The following is a 9253-nucleotide window of genomic DNA, read 5'->3' as shown; positions in this document are numbered from 1 at the left end:
ACAGATTGGGGAATGAAAGGCTGGAGAACAGCACTGTGGAAACAGATCTGAGAGTCCTGGTTGATGACAAGTTGAGTCAGCAGAGATTGGGGTGCATCAGGCACAGAATCACCAGCCAGGCAAGGGAGAGAATTGTCCTGATCTGCTCTGCACTGGGGCAGCCTCGCCTAAAATGCTGTGTGCAGTTTGGGGTGCCACAATATAAGAAGGTTATAAAGCTGTTAGAGAGTGTCCAAGAGAGGGAAATGAAGAAGTGATGAAAGGCCTTGAGGGGAAGCCATATGAGGAACAGCTGAGGTCACTCAACAGGAGATTGAAGTGGGGCCTCATTGTGGTCTTGAACATGGGGGGGAGAGGGGCCAGCACTGATCTCTTCTCTGTGGTGACCAGTGACAAGACCCAAGGGAATGTCATGAAGCTGTGTTAGGGGAGGTTTACACTGAGTATTAGGAAAAGGTACGTCACCCAGAGGGTAGTTGGGCTCTGGCTCCCCAGGTAACAGTCATGGCACAAAACCTGTCTATGTTCAAGAAGCATTTGGACAGCACTCAGGCACATGATGTGATTTTGGGGTTGTCCTGTGCAGAATCAGGAGTTGGACTTTGATGATCCTTGTAGGTCCCTTCCAGCTCAGGGTATTCTGTGATTCTATATCTTATTCAGTAATGACTTAATGACAGTAATGTATAACCAAACAGCCCTATGAAAGGCATGGTCTTCAGCTCGTGTGGACAACCTCCTGAGACAACAAGTAATTGAAACCAAGAGACTTCAAGTAGCAGAAGTGTCCCAAATGCAGTGCAACCCCAGGCATTAGCCTACTTATTTAGTGGCCCCTGGGGTTTTTCAATGCACATAAATTTACCCTCTGACTATTTATGAACTGACTATGGACAGCTTTTTCATTTGCTAAAAACAAACCAGAAGTATGCTGGTGATGTTCATCACAGGACCAATTCTTCCAAGTTGTATGTGACTTGACAGGATATTTATTGCTATAGTAATTTGGGGTCTAATTTTGTCAGTTTTAATATTGTTATGGACCATTTATGAGGAAAGGCATTATGCAAAGTAAGAAAATATGGCAAAATCTGAAGGCACTATGGGAGTATTTTTTGCCTCGAACATGTTGATGGGGTAGCATCAGGGAACAGCAATGGCACAGGAAGTCATGCTTGCTTAACTGGAACATGTAAAACTTGTAGTTTACATACTTGCCACTTAAAGTGTCTCTTTGCAGTTTACAAAGGAACTAAAATAAAACCCCCATACTGTATCACATAGCTCATGGATATCACGGTGAAACTTAGGAAAAAAAAGGTTGCTGGATTTTGGGAAAAAGTCTTTGAAGACCAAAGGAATAAAAAAAATCCAGAACATAGGATCCACAAGAAATCAAACTGCAATTTTAGAACTTCTCTCCTGGCCTGTTCCTTTTCTCTCCCCTCACCTCTGGCAACATTTTAAAAGCTGACATTGGCTTTTTTATGATGTCAGGGTTGTCACCACCGTAATGGGATGAGCATGAAGCTGAAATTAAAGCTGTATAAAGCAATATAGTAACTTTATCAAATTTTATTGATAAGGTTGGAGGGAAGCCAGCTTCAATGAAGAGAAACTCGCAGCCAAATCCCTCACCAAGGCCAGTGTGATTTTACACACAGATCCTTCCTTCACCACCTTCTTTTTCTTCACTCATTTTATGATCCTCTACTCAGAAAAGAGGCCAGCACCCATCCATTATGAAAGGTCCATGTGTATTGCAGGACATTAGCCTATCCGTGGATGCATTCTAAAATGCCTACTGCCTTTCTAGGTCATGTTAAAACATTGACATTTTAAAGAAATAAACATTCATTTTATATTTCAAGGAAAGGACTCTGCAAGCTGCAAATCTCTGCAAGATTTAGCAGGTTTTGGTGGATTTAGTACATGCTTACCAAAAAAGTTCGGTCTGAAGATGTTGTTTATTTTATTTTGCCCTTATCCTTTACTCTCTTAAAGTAATCAGTAATTTCTTGGGTTACTTCATGCACATATTTTTATAGACCATTTCAAGTGTAAGGAGCAGGACAGGAGGCACAATGTGATTGATATTTCTGAGAGAAGCCTAGAGAGACCAGGAGAGTCTTTAGAAAACATATGGGGAATGGCAGTATGGCATGAATTCACATATTATGATGAAGGTATCATATTATGTCTACTAAAATAGTTGACATCTATTGATGTCAACTTTTTCCCATCTTGAAATTTCAAAAGAGGAGTTCCCTTTAGTCTTCCCAGCTTTATCTTTGCTGTTTTTCCCTAGGTTTTGCTCTCAGAATCAGCACATTAGTCACATTCCTATGCCATTCTAAACTTCTACACTCCTTCTAAACCTCAAGCAAGTTTCCAGTGGGACTTGAGCCATTTGTGGGCCTTGTGATAGTCTTTTACTAAATAGCTGGAATATTTCTTTCCTATTAAGATGAAAAAATTATAAAGGGGTGCTGTTGTGTATTTGATTTCACTTAAAAGTCATGAAGTCATGTTTGTTCTGCACATTCAAGATTTCTAGAAGGAAATTTCTGTTATTTTAATGACATTAGTAAAAAAAATATGGTAAGATCACAGCATTAGGCATTTTTTACTGTGTTGTATGTAACTGAATGACCATTTCAAGCACACTTTATATTTATTACCAAAGAAACCCCACCAAAAACAATAAAAAAAAATCCCCACAAACAAGCAAACAGAACAAAAAAGCCCACCAAAAAACCCCTTAAAGCAACGGCTAACAAGCAAGACAGAGAAAGTTATATTCAAGTTACTTTGTGCTCTCTGTCCTTGTGACCTTACTGTGCTGAGCCACTAGTATCCTAACCATTTTATTTACTACTGGAGGATAAAAAACCAAATCCCTTAATGTTCTTGGAATGGCTCCAAAACAGAGCACATATTGCTTCCTGAAGGTGACCTGTTTTAGGGGTGTTTACCCGTGCTAGATTCTGGTTTGCCATTATTAAAATGCCACAGTGAAGCATTTACTAGCTTTGTCCCTATATTTACAATACCTTTTGACAGAGATGTCTAAGAGCTTTAAACATATGCTTTAAACAGTGGATGGTTGGCTCTGACATTTGTTACAAATCTTTTCAGAGGGCCGTGTGGAACTGTTCTAATCCGGGAAGAGCCACTGACTCGTTGTGTGATCTGACAGAGTGACATATCACTTGACCTCGGTTAGAGCAGCTGTAAAATGGAGTGGAAATACAGGGAGAAAAACGGAGGATGCCTTTAGGCAGAGCTTTCTTGAGCAAATAGGGTTCAAACCTGTGGCTTGGCGTCTTTCTTATTCCTCCAAAAGTTTGTTAGATCAGAATTAGGTTTTACAACATTTATTTTTAATTCCTTTTGGCAGCGGCAGGATGCCTTGTGCAGTCAGCTCATCCTGGGTACTGCGGGTGGGAAGAGACGCTGAAGCCTGGGGTGTACAGATGGCCTAATAAAGGCCTGTCCCAGTCAGCCAGTTTTGCGGAGCGGAAGCAGAAGCGTTTCGGACACCAGCGTTCCTCCCTTCCTGCCTCTCCCCGAGCCGGGGCACAGCGGCTGCTCGGGGCGCGGTGACCTCCGCCTCGGGACGGCAGCGCCGTGTGCCGGGGCCTGCAGGGGGCGCAGCGGCGCCGCTCGGCCCGGCCCAGCCCGGCCCTGCGGGGACAGCGCCGCGCCCGGAGGCCCCAAAGCCCCGAAACCCCGGGACAGCCCAACCACAACCCCCGCGCTCTCGGGACCCCGGGACCACCGGCCTCCGCAATCCCCAATCCCCGACTCCCGCACCGCCGGGACCTCTCCCCTCTGTACCTCGGGGACCGAGGAGTCAGGGGAGGAAGGAAATCGTTTTACTCCCGGTGATAAACTCTTCGTGAAATCAGAAACACTCCGGCTTTCCCCCTGCGTCTTGCGTGCGAATATGGCGTTTGGTTTGGGGGTTTTTGTGTGTCTGTGGGAGTTACTTCGTTTGTGGGAGTTACTGTTTGTTTGGGTTTTGGTTTGGTTCATGCTGTTGCTTTAATTTCATGTTTTTGTTAGTTAGTTATTGTGGGAGTGCTGGAAAAGTTTGAAAATGCTGCCAGATGCAGAAGGACATGTTTTCTGTGAGATAGCTGCGATGCTTTAAACAGCAGCTGAAACTCGATCCCGTTCAGGCAATTCCAAGTATGAGCTCGGTAGAAATCCCACACTTGGGGCAACAAGGCTTTCCCCTAGCCAACTTCGTGACCAGCATTCAGATCTCATTTAGCACATGTCTGAGGATAACCTTAAACCAGAGTCTATGTTGCTGCCTGTTCACTACACTTACTTTTAAGCTTAGATTTGCTGCTATTTATTTATGTCAAATCTTCCCCACCATAGCTGTTCTTTGTACAGTTAGGTAGATCTTGAATTAACAAACATCTGGAAAGCTACTCTAGTTTGCAGCTGGATACCCCTCCTCTGCAAAGAAATTGTTGGGCAGAATGCTCGTGCAACTCTTCACTTCCTAGGGGAAACTGGCCTGTAATGAGCCTTGTTTTGGAATGTGACCTGGCAAAGCTGGGAGGTGGAAAGGAGGAGGGATAGCTTTTCCAGGTGATGAAACATTAAAACAGACTCAGAGCTGCTGTCAAATCTTTTAAACCCCAAGCTGGTTTAAATCCCATTTTAACGGGAGACTAAGGGGCAGGCAAAAATGTCCATCCTCCATCCTCAGGCATGTTACATGCACAGATGATATGAGACAAGCTAAGCTGGAAATCAGTACACTAAAGGAGCCTCACTGCAGCTTATAGTACAGTTGCTGTAGCACAGCCTCTGCTGGAGCCGCTTGGCACAGTTCACTACTTGAACCCTTCTGTCCCACTTGCATTCCTGAGCCGTCAGACAACAGCACGTGGATGTGCAGGCAGCAGTCAGCAGTGCATGCCTGGCAAGTCTGTTACAAAAATAGGAACACAATAGATCTTTCTACTTGCCAGTGTCTTTCCCAGTACTTACCATTTTTTACTGCTAGTGAAATATAGAGGTGTGTGAGGTGCTGTGTCCCAGCTGGACTTGACCTGTGCACATCTTAGGGTGTTCTGATCTAGTTTTAGTCCAGGCAAAACCAAATCATTTTGGTTGGAGTCTACCCAAAGGTTTAAAACAGTCATATTGTAATCAGGATGTTGGAATGGGCTTCTTTCATAATTCTTCCATTCATAATTTGCTTCATCTTGTTCTCATGTAAGTCAGACTATATCAGTTTGAAAGGCTGAAGCAACTGCAAACCAAGGAACCTTAGCATGGGAAGATAAGGCTGCTACTTCACCCAGCCATCTTACTACTGCTCTCATTGCCATTAGTGACCTGGCACACTTGGGTGCCTGATCTACTAATTTCACCTCCATCAGCAAGTGATGCATGATCACAAGAATCACCCTGGGCCAGGAGTATGCAGTGTACATCTCTTGCATGAGGCCATGATTCCCTTGGGATGGTTGCACCAACTCATACAGTTTAAAATTTTATCTATAGGAAGTGCTTCAATTTCTCTGTGACTGGTAACAATTAGATGATTCTTACTGGACATTTCATCACCAAATAGTAATTTAATGTGCCTTGTATGCAGAAATAAGCTAGTTAATTTCTGGTTTTGATTTTCAGACACCTGCACAAGAATTGCCAATAGGCCAAGAGTAGCTGAGATCTATAAAACCTATTTTTCACTTTTAGTTCATAATTTCATGCTGCTTTCTTAATGTGACTTTGAATTATCACTGTAACCTCCTGTGTTTCTGTAAAGGAGAAAGAACTGTTCTCTGTCCCAGGGATATGTGATGTCATACTTGCTATTTTCTTTTCCTTTTTTTTTCTTAGATCATCTAGATGGGATATCTTACGCACGCACACACACACAAAAAAAAAAAAAAAAAGAAAAAAAATAAAAAAGGTGATGATAACAGTAGAAGAAACTCTTGAACCATTCAGTCCAGTTTTCTGAGTTAGACAAAGCACCTTGCTGTGTATTTACACTTGACTTTTAATTTACTCTTGGATATTTGCAACATCTTGGCATTGAGGGAGACCTTGTGAAGCTATTTCCTTCCACTTAGTAGCCTCCTGTAAGGTTTAAAAAAAAAGATCTGCAAATTTTTTGTGTTTTTTTTCCTCTGATAGCTTCTAATCAGTATGAAATGTGAAAATGCCATTTCTTCAAAACAATAATATATTTGATTGTATACAAATTGTATTTTCATATGCTTATTCCAGATGAAAGTATAAAAAACAATATATACATTGTCTCTGGAAGTGGTAGAATTTCTCTGGAATAATACTACTTCTGTCAACTTTTTAAGGGACTCTGCTCTGATGGTAACCAGCAAAATAATTTGCTTCTTTGATTTCTTTTCCTCCATGCCTTCCCTTTTAATTAAACTAAAGCAAATTTTACCAGACTGCTTCCCTTGAGAGGAAAGCAACAATATGCAACTGTGCCAGCCAAACAGCTAATTCCTTGTTTCATTTCCTGAGAACACCTAAATAGGGCTGAGCTATTGGGTGTCTGGACTTCTCCCTGCTGTCTGTATTGTATATATTTTCTCAGACACTGCTCAGAAAACTATATAAAAGAACAACAGCAGCTGTGACCAGCCACACAGTAAATATATTAAAAGTTTGTTCTTCCTCCCACAAACATATTTAAGTTTGTTTAATATTATGGTACTCAAAAGAAGGCCGGTCTTGTTCAATATTGTAATATTTGAAAGAAATCCCATCTGTATTTTTTTATGACTAAGCAGAGTTTGAAGGAATGGATAGATTGCTAGTTCAGAATGCTCCTAGGGTCTTGGAACCTTTGACTTTTGACGCCGGGGACTAACATGGTGTTTTAGTTTCAGAACTTCCACATTTTGAGTGGTGGAGAAAATATAAAGGGATCTTGAAAACACTTGTGTGGTAGCAGCCATCATCATAGACCCGATCCCAAAGGGCAGATTTGCATTGCAGTGGCCACCTTAGTCTTTGTGTTGCTGAATGTCTGATCAGCCAAGTCAAAGTTCCTATTCTCTAAGAAGGGTTCTTTGGGTCACTTACTGATGTATTTATTAATGCAAACTCTGTTTCACTCTGACAGGAATTTTATAGTAATGTCTTCCTTACCGTTGTTCTACTTTTGCACATCTTCTTATAATCTTGTGCATTTTTGCTTCTTTATCTTTAGCCTTTATGCTGAAAAAATGCTAAAACGATAGTTATACATTTAAATGGCCTTTGCTTCTTATTAAGAAGAAATCTTCATTTTTCAGTAAAATCTGTGGATCTGTTCGGAAAAGTCTTTTTTCAAGGATACAAAATTTTCATTGGAAAATTAACATAATATTCTGGTTTGTCTCACTTAGGAGTTACTCTTTGAAGGCTAATCCAGCTGAGAAAATCTCTGGTACCATCCTATGGTACCATTTCACAACACCCAGTGTTGTGAAAATGCAGAGGATTTCAATGCCTTGGCTACCTGACCTCGGATGGTGCTGAGAAGGTCTAGGCAGAGTGGCTTTGTGGGCCCACATATTAAACCAATGGCAGAATAACAACAACAACAACAATAATAAAAATAATAGTTGATACATCTTAAATACAAAAGCAATAGTTGCTCAGGTCTCTGATTTACGTACATGAAAACAGAAGCAAAAACTGTCTGCACACATCCTTCAGTGCCATGAACAGATGGTACTAGAGCACAGCCTTATTAACTCTGAGCTTAACATCCCATACTTGTCTGCAGCATCTCTGAAGGAAAGAGTTCTTTTAAACACAAAATGTTAGAGAAGCCAGAGTTTAATAACAGTAAGCAATATATTTCTATACTTTCACTTTTTTTTTTTATTTTTCACTTCAGTCTTATACTCTGCATGAAAGGCAATTAAAACCTCTGATAATTTTATAGCCTAAAATTTGCAACCACATCCGGTAGGACTTGGTAGGTAGCGACAATGGCACTAGCTGATGGGATCCTAGTCAAGGCTAAGCTTCAGTGGTTCTTGAAAGAATCTTCTTTTGGGGTTGGGTTGTGTGAATTCAGCTCCTTGCCCATTTAACTGTGCAGAGCTCCAGAAGCAGCAAGGTGTCCCTATTTTATTCTGGTACTGTACTTCATTTATTAGCCCTATGAATCTAGTGTCTTTGTAATCAACTGTACTGCAGTTCCATGAGGCAGTCTGGGCTACCAGCTATCTGAAAACACTAATGAATGGCAGCTGTGCATAGATCAGGGCATAGATAGAGCAAAGGGGAAGGTTTCCTGGGCATCCCTGAGCAAAGTGTACTGGTGAGTGCTAGGACACTTTAAGTCACCTTTTCTTTTGATCTCCCTCTGGTCCTGCTTGAGACTTGCCTACAGAAGGTCATATTTTCATTCTGGCTTGAGGCAGCTCTTTCCACTTGCATGGGTAGCCAGCTTGTTTCCCCAAGAGAAGGAAGACTCACAGACAGTTTGACTCTTCTGTGTGAAACATCAGTGAGACATTAAGCAAAACATCTTAATTAGCAGCGAAAAAGGAATTTTTATTTCACACGATTTGGGAAGTGAACACCACACTAAAGGTGGAAAAAATGGAATATAATGGTGGAAGTATTCTACTTCTAATATTAATAATACTCATGGAATAATAATATTTTATCTAATGACTGTGGCACCTAAAGTAGGTAGCTAGCAATGAAGTTTGCCTATGAGCTAAAGCTGTGGAACATTGTCAGTACAGCTGAAGTCAGAGATAACACAGAGGGTGAATTGGGTAGTCTTGGGGACAAGAATAACACTAGATCATGTCCTTGCATACTGATAGTATGAGCTGGGACACAATCCATTTGAAATGATGACCAAGAAGAGGCCTGGCCTGTGCTGCTTGTTCCTGACACAGCTGAACTCTCAGTGCTATTTAACCCTGCTTTTGGCTCTTGCTGTTTTAAAAGGCACCCTGACAGCTGATAGAGCATAGGTCAGCAGGCTCCCTGCTTACTGTGTGTCACAGCTCTCTGTGGGCTGCAGAAGACAAGTGGTAGTGTCTTGGTGACCTGCTGGCATTCATTGTCACTGAATTCATCCTCACACATTACGTTTAGGGGAGAAAGGAGGATTTCGTCACTCCAGGGAGGAAGCAGACTTTCTACATGGCCTATGTTTCTATTTTGCATGGCTTGAGAAATTGGCTCATTGAACTTTTAATCTGAGGTAATGTTTTAAATTTAGTAATATTGA

The 9253-nt window shown here is 41.6% G+C and overlaps 1 protein-coding gene across 24 annotated transcripts in view; it reads left to right on the top strand.

The window, feature by feature from the left end:
• LOC131578886 (uncharacterized) overlaps nucleotides 1-9253 on the top strand; it is a 111669-nt gene that overhangs the window by 37776 nt on the left and 64640 nt on the right. The window lies entirely within an intron of this gene.

Source organism: Poecile atricapillus, chromosome 4, assembly GCF_030490865.1.
Source record: "Poecile atricapillus isolate bPoeAtr1 chromosome 4, bPoeAtr1.hap1, whole genome shotgun sequence".
NCBI lineage: Eukaryota > Metazoa > Chordata > Aves > Passeriformes > Paridae > Poecile > Poecile atricapillus.
Note: the sequence above shows the minus strand (reverse complement) of the source record. Positions and strands in the feature narration are given on the sequence as shown.